The following is a 7646-nucleotide window of genomic DNA, read 5'->3' as shown; positions in this document are numbered from 1 at the left end:
ATCCCCATTCTGACCTTCGAAGTTGGTTGTCATGCCACTACTAATGGATGTCGTGACATTGGGGTCATTCTTCAAATTTCTTGGCCTGAAATGGTGTCCTACACACTCAATTAGACTTGATTTTTGAAATCTGAAAAATAAGATGACTAAATTCCTTGAAATAAAAATATAAGAACTAAATTTCAAATTTTTAAAGAGCACAAAGACCTAAACCACTCAAAACAATATTTTCACAAATTTCTTTCCCATTATAACTAATGATCCCTTACTTCAATTGAACAACTTATTTTTTTCTCTCTCTCCAACCTTAAATAAGAGGATAATACACTTCAGTGCACTCGAAACCATGTCTTCTTATACCAGCAACAATGTCAAGAACAACTGAGCTAAGACTCAATCAAGAATTGAACAACTTTTTGTCTTTATTTTCATGTTCTGGGCCAAAAGTGGAATTAATGAAACCATAAATCAAGGCTAGGATTTCTTCATTCTTGACTTTTATTTTCTTTTTATTTTCTTTTTTTTTTGTTTATCTCATTGTCTTTGGTTTTGCAGGCAAGTATAGGTGGAAGAAATTAATTCATGACTAAGAATAGTTTACTACTCTATATTAATTACAAATATTATAAGATTCAATTATATTTAAATTTAAATAAAAATTGGGTTGTTATGAACTTCAACTTTTCACCTAACTAGGTCAACTCTAAATCGGTCATATCAATCAGTCCCTAATCCACCCAATTAACCTACTTCTCAACCCCGCTGACCTTTCTTGGCCATATAACCCTTGCACTTAATTAAGTTGCAAGTCAGAGAGTTATATGGGTTAGGGACACGGGCGCGTGCCCTACCTCGTATACCACACAGCCTAAGACATGGGCTTGTCACCTGGCCGTGTGCACCACACGGCCTGACCACACGGGCGTGTGACCTCTTAACCTAAGAAAAATTTTAAAATTTTGTGAAAAATTATTTGAGTCCCGATTTAGTCCTGACTTGTTTCTAATGCTTAAATTGGGCCTCTAGGGTCCAATCAAGGGACGATAGGATTGGTTTTAGATATGAATAGTAAATGGCAAGAAATATCTGAATTTCTTCTGTAAACTCTAGTAATGCTTATAACCCTATTCCGGCGACGGATACGGGTCAAGGGTGTTACAAAAAACCAGGTAGCAAGCTCATAGGTTGCCAAGTTAACATGGAGCACATTGTCATTGCTTGGGGTCTTTTTCGATTCAAGTGCAAGCTCAGGGTTGTTAGCAGTGTGAACTGTTGCTCTCATATTTTGGTAAGCTCACAGAGTTCGTACATTTAGATAGTTTGTTATATATAGTCATCGTATTCCACCATTCATTAGAAGTCTCTCTGGTTACAAATTTTTGAGGACCTGTAGAGCTTTCATGGTTGTTCCCACTGCATCAACCATGGTCTCTGACTCAGTTTTTGATAGTCGCTTCTTTTTTTACCAAGAAGATCAATATTCTTCTTGATGACTCCAATTATTTGTTATGGCGTCAACAGGTACTTGTTGTAATAAAAACTTACAAGCTGAAACATTTTTTTGATCTTCAAACTATACGACTCACGATGTTGGGATAATGATTATCTCAAATATGAGGATCATATACATAGTAATCACTATAAGTAATGTTATGACTATTACATAATAATCCAAGAAACATACTCACGGCGGGTTAGTCCAATATGTTGTTATCTAACACACATACTCATATATTGATTTTGACATCCCATGTCAATGGCAACACTTTGTCGTCAATAAACTACACGTTAGTCCTAATGCATTATTGTTGTCCAAACCACCCATAATACTCGACTAATTAAGGACCTTTTAAGAATAATCATACTATTCTCAGGACATTATTATAAAACAATTTATTCATATACACAGAAAAGAAACTAAAATAATAATGGCAATGTCTTATATTAATAAATGAGGTAAAACAAGTATGTTATTACAATCATCTTATGATTGTTCTTTGGGTATACTCTAACATAATTGAGTTATTCGTGTTGTCCACCACCAACGAAGACGGTGACCTTGTTAGTATAACCTGTTACACCCCAATGTTGTCACAGGTTATAATAATGAGGTCATCGCTTTCAGTAGTGATGGATAAGATGCATTACTTGATTGTACTGAAATGTTACTGCGTGTTTCTTCCGCATCTTTTTGTTTGAGTTTTATAAAGCATCATCTTTTGATGAGAAACTCATTGTCGTGCCCGTATAACCACCGTCAACTATAGCCCCATTTATGCGTAATCCCTTGACAGCATAACCTTTATAAACTTGAAGCGCTAATTACACTTCAACCCCAGACCGTATAATCGCCATCAACTAGGACCTTGAATTGCAACGTGATCCGACATACTCACATGGAAAATGAAGTTTGTAAGTTTCCCAGCTCCACGGCACCACCGTAAATTTAAACATTCATTAAAACTATAACCATGTCTATCTCAAACGTAGATTAAGATAAATCTACAAACTTCTAATTTCTAGCCGCAAGAAGAAAAAAAACAATTCTTAGCACTGTGAAAATGTGTCCTATAGAACGGTTTTCACTACCACGTCATTGAAAATGAGCCCTACGTATTTTCCTTTCTCTCTTCAAAAATAGTATAGATCGATAAATTTCTAAGATTTCAGCATAGTTTCTTATTTAACTTTTTTAGCATATATACATAAATTACCTATATTTAAGGGTCTACCTTTTAATAAACTTACAGAATATGAAAGATTACTCACTAGACTTGTTTTCATGGATATTTTGAAAAAAAAAACCACCTCACTTATCATGTAAGTGAAATTTTTTTATGTGAATGTTTATATGAAAATAAATAAGGCGGTTGGAATGACAAATTTAAGATTGTTAAATTCATGGTGACTTAAATTCAATTTGCTTATATATTTTATAATTTTTATAAAAAAATATAAAAAACAAAAACATCAAAATATCAGTATTTATTTCTTTTAAGGACGAGTTGTTGGACCTCATTATATTATTTTGGCTACATTTATTTAAAATATTAATATTTTATTACTTCCATGGAGGAGTTGTTGGAACTCATTATATTAATTTCACTAAATTTATTTATTTTAATTTCCATTTAATTTAATTAATGATGGTTAGGTTCTTATCCATCTATTAACTTCAAACAGAATTTATTAATAATTCAAAATTTTACCAAATGTGGTATCCGCTTGGTTAGCTATAACATCATTCAAATCATCTACAAGTTGATTAAAACAATCCAAAAAGGCTCACATTTTTAAATTTTTTTTAAAAATAATATAGACAAATCTAAAATGAATTAAGATTAATCATTTATAAATATGAACGAATTTGAACAAAATTTAAATTCATATTTCAAGCCGAGTCAAGCTTAAACAAATATAAGATACAGTAATACTTGCATAGATGATGCAATTGTAAACCAACTAAAAATCTAACTAAGGCAAGTGCGCCTATCAATTAATAGAATAACTACGATGATCAAAAATATCGTTTCCACGAGGACTAAAAGTACTAGAAATTATTGTCTTTCTATTATTTAACCGATAAATTAGAGTGATTGATTAAAACTAAAATTAACTAAATTGAATAACTAAAGAATACAACAAAAAACAAATCAGAAAAATAATCGAGTAAACAACCAAGAAGTGAAACAATACCCAAGAAAGAATTCACCTAGATTTTATCTGTCATTATCAATCTAAATTACGAAATTTCTTCACTTAGTATCTTGATCCGTAGAAATCCCTAAATTATGCTAATATCTCTCTTCAAGATTAAGAACAATTAACTCTAGGTTGATTAATTAAAATTTCTTTCTGATAAAACCCTTATTGGCACATTAACTCAATTTATGAATCTCTCTATTAGATTTGACTTTAATCCGGTAGATTTATGTCGTCCTATTTCTAGGATTGCATGCAACTCCACTCAGTTACGCTAGATCTACTCTTAAATAAGGTTTATTCCTCCTCTGATTTAAGTACATCAAACATGGATTAATAGTCTAAAAATATTAAACCAAGAATTAAGCACACATAATTGAGAACAAGATCCAAATATTTATTACATAAAAATAGAAATCAAGTAACAGAATCCATCCTAGGATTCATCTCCCTAGGTATTTAGAAATTAGTTCATGATAGCAAATAAAAACATCTCAAATAGAGTATAACCATAAGAAACAAAGTAACTCATAATAAAATTCAAAGAAATTAAAAGGAGATCTTCAATTTCATCTGTTTCGAAATTAGTTTCAATGGTGTTTTTCGAGTTATTTTCTTGAGTATTTTATGACTCCTCTCTCCTCTCTTCTTATGTTTTTCATATATAGTGATGTGATATTTATGATCGTACCTAAAAATTAACTATTATCACGATAAGGCAAGCGCACCTATCGAACAGTAGTATAGCTATGGCAAGACCGGAATGTTGAACCCACAGGGACTAAAAGTACTAGTATTAACTTTCTTTCTATTATCTATCCTAAAATTAAAGGAGATTTGTTTTAATTAAACTAATTATTAACTAAACTAAGAATGCTAATGCATAGAGAGTAAATTGGGAAAAATACTTTCGAAAAACTAATTGATTAAGATAATACCCAAAGAAGAATCCACCTAGACTTTACTTGTTATTCGACTCTGAACTAGATCATTTATTCACTTGACTTGATCCATAGAAATCCCTAATTTATGTTAATATCTCTTTCAAGATTAAAAACAACTAACCCTAGGTTGATTAATTGAAATTTCTTTCTAATTAAAACCCCTAGTATTGCATTAACTTGATCTATGGATTTCCCTATTAGATTTGACTCTAATTCGGCAGATTTTCGTCGTCCTATGTCTAGGATTGCGATCAACTCCGCTTAATAGTGTTGAATCTACTCTTAAACAGGGACTTTTGCTCCACTGAATAAGCACATTCAAATTGAATTAATATCCTAAAATATTAAAATAAGAATTAATAACACAATTTAGAACAAATCAAATATTTATCATATAATTCAGAAAAATAATAACAAGATCTGTCTTAGCTTTCATCCCCCTCAGTTATTTAGGGGATTTAGTTCATATTCATAATGGAAAACATCTCAAATATTGGAAAATAACAAAACATAAAGAAACCCAGAAACCCTTGAAGGAAATTGAAGGGAAATCTTCAGTCTTGAAGGAGATTCCGGCTTCTGAGATAAATCAATCGGCTTTCTTCGAGTAATCCTTACTCTCTACTCTGCGTGTCCTTTTTTCTCCTCCCCTTAGGGTTTTTTTTATAGACTTTGGAATACCTCTCTTATCCCAAAATTAGCCGTTTCCGAGTAGAATTAAAATAGGTCACGTCAAGGACACACCCGTGTGAGGTTGCTCAGGCCGTGTTCGTTTTCAGTCATCTTTTGATGTCTTGAAATAAATTCACAAAAATGATTTTTATCAATATAGTTTTTTTCTTGGTATCTTTGATTAATTTGGTGTTTATTTTTATGAACCAACAAAATACTTATAGTTTGATATAGAATAAATTGTCCATCATTTTTTACCGACAGACGAACTGGATCGATAATCAATATTCCTTTTTTCATTAATTCTCTAAGAGTTAAATCCTTCTGAATCATCAAAATATCCAGATTCATCTCTCCCCGTTGAATAGAGGATATAACAATTTCGTTTGGATTTATCAGTCTAAGCAGGAGGCAATATACTTTGATATTATTGATTATTCTTTGATTTAAAGAATCATCCCATCTCAATTGAAAACGCAAATACCTTTTTAGGAAGAAATCAAGCTCTGCTTCCATGTTGCTCTTGTATTGCTTTTTCTTTCTACGTTTTTTTTCTGATTTATCATAATCTTCTTCAACATCTTTTTCTTGGTTTGAGAGAACGGATTTAAAATTTCCTTTGCAATTCGATCCGATCCATTAGTTCGTAGAGCTATTTACTCGATTGCAGACATTTCTGGAACACCTCTAATCTGTGTGTCACACACGGGCGTGTGGTCTACCCGTGTGTGAAGGTTTAGGTCGTGTTGAATACTGATTTCGGCCCATTTTGTCTGTTTTTTACCCGTTTCTTGCTCCTTTCGCTTCCTTATGCTCGCCTAAGTATAAAACACGAAATTAAATGATTAGAAGCATCAAGTTTCATAAATCTAATGATAAATCATCCATAAATGTGCCAAGCATGGGATAAAAATATGTATATATTATGGTTTATCATATAGGTATTAAAATGCCCGAAAAACCTAAAATTTACATTTTTTCCGCGTGTTTGAAGTGCAATTTGCGATTTTGACATGGTCTGGCACATTGCCGTGTCGCAAGCTCACACGACCGTGTGACCAACCCGTGTGGCTCCTAAAAGTTACTCCGATTTTCTGATTTTCGCTACTTTTGTTCTTAAATACTCTCCTAAGTATAGAAGCATGAATTTAAAGAATTAGAAGCATAAAATTCACCATTTTACATCAAATAATCATCTAAAAACGGATTAAAAATGATATTAAAACATATTACTTTTGGCATTTATCATTAGTCTTGACCCGGCCATGAACACCTCTACTAATAATTCATTTACTTCAATTGAACAAAAATTTGTTTTTATTTTCATTTTCTCGCCCAAAGGGTGGATTAAACAAACCATAAAGGCTAGGTTTTCTTGAAATTCAATTCGATTAACGATATATGCTTCCATAATTGGTGAAAGCACCCTAATTTTACTATGCTATTCTTGCTATATACGATTAACGATGGTTACTTTCAACATTTGACTCGAAATTTTTATTAGTTATTTTTTTTCATAATTTTAATTAAAATTGTCTACCTAATATTTGTATAATTAATCTACGTAATAATCCTTCGATTTACTAATTTCAATTTTTATTTTCATTCAATCATTTTTAATAAAAGTTGATGAACTTCACAACAAAGGTCTCTTGAATCTTGTTTATACTTTTAATAAAAATAGTTTCTGATATATAAAAAATATTTAGATAAAAATATTAACTTGTAATTATAAAACAAACAAGCAATTATAAATATTTTTTCTTAAAAAAAATCAATATAAAAAAATCTTTTTTCCTTCATAAATCATGTAATGTTTTAACCTGAAAAATTAATAATATTAACTATTTGGAATTCACTAACTAGAAAACCTAATTTCTAAGTTACTTCAATGTTGCCTTCTGCTGCTGCCTTGTACAACGAAGCATCCATGTAAGTGATGTTCTCTTCAGGTTCCTCAGGTTCACCGGAGGACATAAGCATGAAGTTTATCGATAGTTCCATTTTTGTTGATCTATTGCAGAGCTTTCTTCCTAGATAACACAAAACAAATATTAATTAATTAGCTTGGAACATTCTAAGCTCAAGAAAAAAAGAAGCTACTAATTCTGAAATTTACCAAATGCCTTTCCTGTTTGTTACTTGCCCGTAATTAGTCTCTTGCAGAGTGATCAATTCAAATATTATACAAGCAAATAGATTAATCAAACTATCAGTTTTCCTGTGATGCATAAGTCAACTTGTCAACTGCAAACCATTAATTCTTCAACAAAATTTCTGCAAATTTTTTGAAAAATCACATCAAACATTTAATATTTGAAAATTCAG

Source organism: Gossypium hirsutum, chromosome A04 (assembly GCF_007990345.1).
Source record: "Gossypium hirsutum isolate 1008001.06 chromosome A04, Gossypium_hirsutum_v2.1, whole genome shotgun sequence".
Classification (NCBI taxonomy): domain Eukaryota; kingdom Viridiplantae; phylum Streptophyta; class Magnoliopsida; order Malvales; family Malvaceae; genus Gossypium; species Gossypium hirsutum.
This window is presented reverse-complemented; position numbering follows the sequence as displayed.